General features: G+C 44.4%; 2 long non-coding RNA genes across 2 annotated transcripts; one reads left to right on the top strand and one right to left on the bottom strand.

The window, feature by feature from the left end:
* Positions 1 to 207: 207 nt before the first annotated feature.
* Positions 208 to 1,547, top strand: LOC112848958 (uncharacterized). Its single transcript, XR_015255130.1, has 2 exons — positions 208 to 310; positions 995 to 1,547. It is a non-coding gene; the product is annotated as an uncharacterized LOC112848958 (long non-coding RNA).
* Positions 1,548 to 3,117: 1,570 nt separating this feature from the next.
* On the bottom strand, positions 3,118 to 4,458 carry LOC147578374 (uncharacterized). The gene is made up of 2 exons (XR_015255131.1): positions 4,356 to 4,458; positions 3,118 to 3,670 (listed from the first exon to the last, which is right to left on the bottom strand). It is a non-coding gene; the product is annotated as an uncharacterized LOC147578374 (long non-coding RNA).
* Between the last annotated feature and the right edge of the window lie 5,238 nt (positions 4,459 to 9,696).

The following is a 9,696-nucleotide window of genomic DNA, read 5'->3' as shown; positions in this document are numbered from 1 at the left end:
TCTCATGTTCCCTAGTTGCCACATGACACTGGCATGGGGAGGGTGAGACAAGGTCCCAAGTGAATCACTGAGCCTTCCCCAATGAGGGTGAGGAAGATCCTGGACAAGGAAGTTTGGTGATATCCACATTAGTGTGGCAAGTCATTTCTGAGGTTGCATGCAGATGGTAATTTGGTTGGGAAATAAGTGCGTCATCCCAGTCCTGGACTGTCATCTGCCTGGGCCCGCCTGGCCCTTATAAAAGGACTCTCCACCACACTGGTGTTATCTTCTGGAGACACTGAGGCATACATCTCCTTTGAAGCCTCTGGTGAGTACAAGCCTTAGAGATCTTTTTTGGCATTTGAATAGTGTGAGGATTTAATCTGGGAGAACAAGTGACTGTTTATTTTAGCCAATTAAAGTCTGTGCATGGGGAAGAGACAATAAGGAGTCTGGGGGGTATTTGGAAGGTGACCGTGAAGGTCATGACAGAAATGGAGTCAGAGGTACAATCCTAAACTGACTGACAACAAGAGAGACGAGGTGTTGTCCTGTGGCCTATACCGTGCACGTTCCAAGTGCATCCCTCTCAGGGCTCTCGGTCCCTTTGAGTGCTGGGTGGGAGTCTGGGCAGTCCTCCTCAAAGCCCAGGGCTCAGAACCCCAGTCACGTCAGTGAGACCAGCAACCAGGGCTCAGAAAGCTATCGGTAGAGGTCTGTTTGGGGATTGGCTAGAAGTTTCGTATCTGGGTTCTTTGTCTCCACATGATGTTTGTATTCACACAGCACACAGGCAATCGTGTCTGTACAAAGTGATAGACAGAAACATTAACCAGAAAAGACCGAAGAGCTAGGGTAAGAGGTGCTCAAAGGGAAGGGTGAAGGAGCCACACAGAATCATACAGACAGTGTTAGGGAACAGAGGGTCCTTGCAGGCTGCAGGGTCCGTGGCTCATTGTTCTGCCAACAGGACTGCCTGTGTTAGGAATGCTGTTGTCTGTTTGCATCTCAGGCTCCTTGCTGTCCAGGAACGATGTCCTATCAACAGCAGCAGTGCAAGCAGCCCTGCCAGCCACCTCCTGTGTGCCCTGAGCCTTGCCCACCCCCAAAGTGTCCAGAGCCATGTCCCCCTCCTCCATGCCCACCTGTGAAGTGCCCACCTCCACCCTGCCAGCAGAAGTGCCCTCCTGTGCAACCGTGCCCCCCCTGCCAGCAGAAGTGCCCACCCAAGAGCAAGTAACAGCAGCAGGATGCATTATGACCATGAAACAACAAGACACAGGGTCTCCTGTGGATGTCTCAGGACTCCATCCCCTTCCCTTCAGCCACGAGCACAGAATGCATGTTCTCTGACTTGCCACCTGGGTTGACAGCGGACAGAGAAAAGGATGGGTTCCCGAAGCTGATACCACATTGTGGGAAGATGAGCAGTGGGGTCGTGGCCTAATTGCACTTTGCCATCTGTCTGTCTGTGATCTGGGTGGTGATCTCTCCCCTGTGAGCCTTTTGGTATCTCTATTTGTTTGCTTCTCCAATAAAGCACACGTGTCATGGTCGAGACCACATTACTTTTGTTTGTGCTTTGTGTTTGTAATCTCTTCTGTCCACTACACCACATGAATGTTCCTTTCCATTCCTATTGAAATATTTATTAGAGTCAAGCTTTCCCATCACTGAGTTCAGTTTTGCCCAAAATGTGTCTTGCGGAATGGGTACATCAAATGATTCTCTTTTACTGATTTTAAACTCACTTCTAGCTCTTTCTGATTTGTATGACCCTAAAAACAATTACTTAAACTGTCTCAGCTTCAGTTTCCTCATCTGTAAAAAGCAGGAAAGATTGTTTTCTGCTCAGTGCCCTCACAGAAATTAATTTGTTCACAAGTGTTTCCTGAGTATCTGCCATGTGCCAGGCAAGCAGTCTTCCATGTGCTACAGAGATGATCATAGTGGCCCCCAAATCCTTGAGGGCATTACACACACACGTGAGCGTGCACGCGTGCACACACACACACACACACACACACGACCAAGAACAGTCATTTGTGGGTAAATTTTAGAGAAAATTGTTTAGAAAGCCTCTTCCTAAGTGACTTTTGGGAAAGACCTGAGTGAGTAGAAGAGTGAGCCATGAATGTATCAGGGGTACATCCTTCCAACAAGAAGACATGGCAAGTTCCAAGGTACAGCACAGTGACAACAGGGACACGGGGAGAACAGTGATCTAGGGGACACCTGTCTCCTTATGAGGTGAGAGAGGTAAGGTCTCAAGGATGTAGTAATGATTTTGTGATTTGCTCAAAGGTTGACCACCATATAATGCTGGTGGTCAAAGTCCTAAAATTTACATCTATGTAATTCTCAACTATCATATTTGTACTTTTTACCCGTCAGTGTAGAAATGTCTCTAGAAATCCCAGGTAAGTTTTCCAGTTTTTGAAACTTCGTGTACATGAATTATACCGCATGCCATCGTTGTTGTTTCCCCTCTTTCAATCAACATTATGTAGTTTTAGTTCACTCATTTTGTGTTTTGGTATGTCGTTGTCTGAAAAGGGAGCGTTCATACACTATTTGCGGAAATCCAAAATGGTGCCAACAATGATGGCATGCAGGAAGAGGCTTTCTAAACAATTTTCTCTAAAATTTACCCACAAATGACTGTTCTTGGTCGTGTGTGTGTGTGTGTGTGTGTGTGCACGCGTGCACGCTCACGTGTGTGTGTAATGCCCTCAAGGATTTGGGGGCCACTATGATCATCTCTGTAGCACATGGAAGACTGCTTGCCTGGCACATGGCAGATACTCAGGAAACACTTGTGAACAAATTAATTTCTGTGAGGGCACTGAGCAGAAAACAATCTTTCCTGCTTTTTACAGATGAGGAAACTGAAGCTGAGACAGTTTAAGTAATTGTTTTTAGGGTCATACAAATCAGAAAGAGCTAGAAGTGAGTTTAAAATCAGTAAAAGAGAATCATTTGATGTACCCATTCCGCAAGACACATTTTGGGCAAAACTGAACTCAGTGATGGGAAAGCTTGACTCTAATAAATATTTCAATAGGAATGGAAAGGAACATTCATGTGGTGTAGTGGACAGAAGAGATTACAAACACAAAGCACAAACAAAAGTAATGTGGTCTCGACCATGACACGTGTGCTTTATTGGAGAAGCAAACAAATAGAGATACCAAAAGGCTCACAGGGGAGAGATCACCACCCAGATCACAGACAGACAGATGGCAAAGTGCAATTAGGCCACGACCCCACTGCTCATCTTCCCACAATGTGGTATCAGCTTCGGGAACCCATCCTTTTCTCTGTCCGCTGTCAACCCAGGTGGCAAGTCAGAGAACATGCATTCTGTGCTCGTGGCTGAAGGGAAGGGGATGGAGTCCTGAGACATCCACAGGAGACCCTGTGTCTTGTTGTTTCATGGTCATAATGCATCCTGCTGCTGTTACTTGCTCTTGGGTGGGCACTTCTGCTGGCAGGGGGGGCACGGTTGCACAGGAGGGCACTTCTGCTGGCAGGGTGGAGGTGGGCACTTCACAGGTGGGCATGGAGGAGGGGGACATGGCTCTGGACACTTTGGGGGTGGGCAAGGCTCAGGGCACACAGGAGGTGGCTGGCAGGGCTGCTTGCACTGCTGCTGTTGATAGGACATCGTTCCTGGACAGCAAGGAGCCTGAGATGCAAACAGACAACAGCATTCCTAACACAGGCAGTCCTGTTGGCAGAACAATGAGCCACGGACCCTGCAGCCTGCAAGGACCCTCTGTTCCCTAACACTGTCTGTATGATTCTGTGTGGCTCCTTCACCCTTCCCTTTGAGCACCTCTTACCCTAGCTCTTCGGTCTTTTCTGGTTAATGTTTCTGTCTATCACTTTGTACAGACACGATTGCCTGTGTGCTGTGTGAATACAAACATCATGTGGAGACAAAGAACCCAGATACGAAACTTCTAGCCAATCCCCAAACAGACCTCTACCGATAGCTTTCTGAGCCCTGGTTGCTGGTCTCACTGACGTGACTGGGGTTCTGAGCCCTGGGCTTTGAGGAGGACTGCCCAGACTCCCACCCAGCACTCAAAGGGACCGAGAGCCCTGAGAGGGATGCACTTGGAACGTGCACGGTATAGGCCACAGGACAACACCTCGTCTCTCTTGTTGTCAGTCAGTTTAGGATTGTACCTCTGACTCCATTTCTGTCATGACCTTCACGGTCACCTTCCAAATACCCCCCAGACCTCCTTATTGTCTCTTCCCCATGCACAGACTTTAATTGGCTAAAATAAACAGTCACTTGTTCTCCCAGATTAAATCCTCACACTATTCAAATGCCAAAAAAGATCTCTAAGGCTTGTACTCACCAGAGGCTTCAAAGGAGATGTATGCCTCAGTGTCTCCAGAAGATAACACCAGTGTGGTGGAGAGTCCTTTTATAAGGGCCAGGCGGGCCCAGGCAGATGACAGTCCAGGACTGGGATGACGCACTTATTTCCCAACCAAATTACCATCTGCATGCAACCTCAGAAATGACTTGCCACACTAATGTGGATATCACCAAACTTCCTTGTCCAGGATCTTCCTCACCCTCATTGGGGAAGGCTCAGTGATTCACTTGGGACCTTGTCTCACCCTCCCCATGCCAGTGTCATGTGGCAACTAGGGAACATGAGATATTCTTTGACAGCCGTGATGCACTTCCATAGTTAGAGGTGGTGCCTGCCCTACTCCCTGGCTCCCCGAGCACCTTAACTGTAAAACTTACTGCCCCATTCAGTTTCACCCGCCCAGCATCCAGCTTTGTTCCCTTTGATAGTAGAGTAGACAGTAGGGTGAGCTGACCCTTCCTTGTCCAGGACCTTAACCTTCACTCACAGTTTTCCTTTACAACTAACCCTTTTGACCATGTCCTACTGGTCTCCAGGCTCTTCTTGACAATTAATTGGCTTGAAGAGACCACAGTCTTGTCTTGGTTCCTAGGTGCTGATAGCCCTAGGCTGGGCATGTTGTTACATGGCTCCATTAATGGCCTTGAACAGGACAGCACAACCCCTGTTTTCTAGACCACTGGCTCGGCCCCTCCCAAAGTCTCCACACTTGCAGATTTACACACTGATGTGATGTGCTCTCTGTGGTCCTCATCAGTGGGGGGGGGGGGGGGGGGGGAGGGGGGGGAGGGGTACTTGTGGTCCACTAGACACCCAAACTCATATTCTCTCACTTCTTCAAAACTGACTCAGTGCCTGAGCTGCCCCCATTTCGCAGCTTTTTCCTTCATGCTCCCCAAACAGCATGTGTTGCTTCCTTCTGCAAAAGTTAACTTGCCTACTCTCTATTAGGCTCTCTGTTCTGAACTGGCATTTAGAGGGACTTCTAGACATAGTACATTCAAGAAAGGAAGCTCCATAAGCTATTTACCCCACCATTCAACTCATGGGTTTTGTTACCTAGATAAATAAAGCATGGCCAACACAAAACCCATGGATAACCTCTTAGTATTCATTTGTTGAACCACAGTAACACCTTGGCTAATATTACTCACTAGGCCTCGTGGGGAAAACATGAGTGCCTTGGCTATGCAGACGTCTGTAGGCACCACTACCATGTGACCTGAAATATTTCCTAACCTCCCTAAAGATCATTTAACATCTCTGTAGAGTAGAGGTAAGAACTACACCGGGCTCCTAATTTCTTTGACCTCAGTCATAGAGACATCTTTCTAGAAATGTCTCCTCAGGCAAGGGACACAAGAGAAAAATTAAACTATTGAGTCTACACCAAAATAAAAACCTTTTGCACAGGGAAGGAAATCATCACCAAACAAAAAGGCCACCTACTAAATGGGAGAACATATTTTCAAAAGATACATCTGATAAGGGGTCAATACCCAAAATATATGAAGAACTTACACTAGACAACATCAAAACAAAACAAAACAGATAATCTGATTTAAAAATGAGCAGAGGAATTTATCCTACATTTTCCAAAGAAGACATGCAGATGGCCAACAAACATATGAAAAGATGCTCAACTCACTAATCCTTACGGAAATGCAGATCAAAACCATAATGACATATCAGCTCACACCTGTCAGAAGACCTCAAATCAAAAACACAAGAAATAACAACTGTTGGCAAGGATGTGGAGAAAAAGGAACCCTCGTGTATTTTTGGCGGGAATGTAAGTTGGTATAGCCACTGTGGAAAACAGTATCGTGGCTCCTCAAAAAATTAACAATGGAATGACCATAAGATCCAGTAAATCCATCACTGGTCATTTACCCAAAGAAAACAAAAACACTAATTTGAGAAGATATATGCACCTCTATGTTTATTGCAGCCTTATTTACAATAGCCAAGATCTGGAAGCAGCCCAAGTGTCCATTGATTATGTTTGTTGCAGCATTATTTACAATAGCCAAGATCTGGAAGCAGCCCAAGTGTCCACTGTTAGATGACTGGGCAAAAGAGATGCGATAAATAAATACAATGGAAAATCATTCAGGCGATACAAACAAAATAAAAAAAAAAGAACAAAACAAAAAATGAAAAACAAAAACAAAAAGCAAAACAGAAGAAAAACAACGAAACCTTGTCATTCATAACAACATGGATGGACCTGGAGGGTATAATGCTAAGTGAAAGTCCGAGAAAGACAAATACATGTGATTTTTATGCATATGTGGAATTTAAGAAACAAAACAAAGAAAACAGAGACAAAAAAGAAAGCAGACTCTCAAGTACAGAGAACAAACTGGTAGTAGTCAGAGGAGAGGTAGGTGGGAGCAGGCATGAAATAAGTGAGGGGGTTTAAGAGTTGTGATGAGCGCTGAGTAATGTATAGAATTGTTGAGTCACCACGTTGTATGCCTGAAACTAATATAACATTGTTTGTTAGTTATACTTCAATAAAAAAGGAACTACATCTGCCTCAAAAGTTTGCTGCAAAAACTCAGTGAAATACCTAATATGAGGCACATTATGTGATAGGTCTTCAAGAAACGGAGCTGTCCATATATCTGATAAGGGTTTAATTTCCAAAATATATAAGGAACACCTTCAATTCCATAGCAAAAAAAAAAAAATGATAACCTTAATTTTTTATTTATTTTTAAACGTTTATTTATTTTTGAGAGAGAGAGAGAGAGCAGGGGAGGGGCAGAGAGAGAGTGTGAGACCTAGAATCTGAAGCAGGCTCCAGGGTCTGAGCTGTCAGCACAGAGCCCGACGTGGTGCTGGAGCTCATGAACCACGAGATCATGACCTCAGCCGATGTCTAACAATGAACCGACTGAGCCACCCAGGTGCCCCAATAACCTTAATTTTTAAATGGAGAAACTATTTGAATAGCCATTTCATCAAAGACATAGACGACCAACTGCTACACGTAAAGATGCTCAACATCACTTATCATTAGGGAAATGCAAATCAAAGCCACATGCGATATCACTTCATGCCTGTTAGGATGACTGCCATAAGAAAAAAAAAAAAAGGACAGTAACAAATGTTGGTGAGGCTGTGAGGTTGTAGAGAAAAGGGAACATTTGTACACTATTCGTGGAAATGCAAAATGGTGAAGCAACTATGAAAAACAGTACGGAGGTTCCTCAAAAACTTGAAAAATAGAACTACCCTATGATCCAGCAGTTCCTTGCCTGGCATTTACCCAAAAGAATTTAAATCAGGATCTGGAAGAAATATCAGCACTCTCGCATTCATTTCAGCATTACTCACCACACCTAAATGTCTATCAGCAGATGAATGGATAAAGAAATGTGGTATATAGGTACAATGGAATATTATTCAGCTATAAAGGAAGGAAACAAGGAAACACTGCCATCTGAGACAACATGGATAAGCCTGGAAGATGTTATGTCAAGAGAAATAGGCCAGGTCCAGAAGGATAAATACTGCATGAATCCCCTGAGTGGGGTATCTAAAACAGTCAAACTCATGGAGGTAAAGAATAGAATCATGGTTGCCAGGGACTGGGTGAGGAAAACAGCGAGGTGCTTATCAACGGGTATAAAATTTCAGTTACGCAAGATGAGTCAGTTCTAGAAGTCTGCTTACCACAGCATGCCTGTAGATCACAATATTGTACTGTGGACTTAAGAATCTGTTAGGTGGGTGACCTCATGTTAGGTGCTCTTACCACGATAGAATTTGTTTCAAAAGAAAAGAGACGTGAGCCCTAAAAGGTAGAAACATAATAAGGTAAGGTAAGGCACTAATCACAATACCTAAGAGAGACTGGCATTGTGTGGATAAGGTCCCTCAGGCTAAGATCTTTCCTGCCCCCCCCCCTCTTCCAGCTGACATCACTGTTAATCAGAAGGCATTAGTGGGATATACCTTCCCTGTTTCTTACCTCTGAGAAGGGTCTCCTCTGCCTGAAGGGAGCCTTCTCACTTAGGGCTCTTTACCCAGAAGAATGCTGTGCACCATCTGCAGTATGTCCAACTCCATTGGTGGGAAAGGTACAGGGAGAATGTCGGGGGATCAACATGGGGGTTTGAGGAGGTAGGAACCTTCATGGGTTGCACCCTGTTCCTGAACTAACTCTCTCTGTCTCTCTCTCTGTCTCTGTCTCTGTCTCTGTCTCTGTCTCTCTCTCTGCAGCCCAGAGGAGCATACCAGAGGATGGTTAGTTGGTCTCGCCTAGCACCCTGAGGTTTAGCATTAGAGTCACCTGGACGGCCATTGGAGGCTGACATCTTGCAGGGATGCCAGAAGGAACAGGGATGCTCTTGGGATGGCTGAGGCAATTCCAGAACATTCCTTGTCATGTTGAAATCCTAGAAGCTACAGGTGGTACCTGCTGGAGTAAGGGAATGACCTAAGGATCCTGTGATTCACAGCAGTTCTCCCGACCCAATTTTAGACCTGCTTCTCTTTGACTCATGAATTACTAATAGATTCCAAAGTTATTTTCACCAATAAATTACTTGGGTTATCATTTATGTTTGATAAACTGGAGGAGGATCAGACTTTCTTAAGATGAGAAGACTTGATGAGGTTTACTGTCTTCAGAGAGAGGGATGATTATTTCTTGATTTGCAGAGATGGTGAGTGAAAGAGAGATGACCCTACTTTTAAATAATGGTACTCCACCCACTCTGTTCAAATAGGTTTTATAACTATTAATAATACATGCAAGTATTCAAAAATAAATAAGAAATACAACATATAAGTAAAGAAATCTGTTGGCACACATTGTTAGCAAATTGGCATGGTATACACACAATGATTAGGTTTCAATCCAGAGTCTTTGTCTGAATCAGGTGTGTAACGCTGAGCAATTTTCTTAACACTTCTACAGTTCTCAGTTTCCTCTGAAGAAAATGGCGATAATAGTACTTCTCTGACAGACTTTTTTATACCGTGCAAAGGATTATTTAACACAACTCTTAAAGGTTGGAAATGGCAAAGCTGAGAGACCTGGTCCCAAAGTTCCTCATTTGCAAAATTTGATTTTGAAGGAAAAGACAGAGGTATGTAATGGGTATTAGATAAAGAAAGCAAGCAAGGGAGGTAGAGAGGTGGAGGGTAAGGGACAGGAAAGAAGAGGAGAGGGGAAAGAGAGATGATTGTATTTCCCAAGGGCCCCTTGGATTTGACTTAACATTTATAGCCGAGTTCTTTTTTTTTTTTTTTTTTAATTTTTTTTTTCAACGTTTATTTATTTTTGGGACAGAGAGAGACA

Source organism: Puma concolor, chromosome C1 (genome assembly GCF_028749965.1).
Source record: "Puma concolor isolate L17-30 chromosome C1, mPumCon1.1.hap2, whole genome shotgun sequence".
NCBI classification, from domain to species: domain Eukaryota; kingdom Metazoa; phylum Chordata; class Mammalia; order Carnivora; family Felidae; genus Puma; species Puma concolor.
This window is presented reverse-complemented; position numbering and strand designations above follow the sequence as displayed.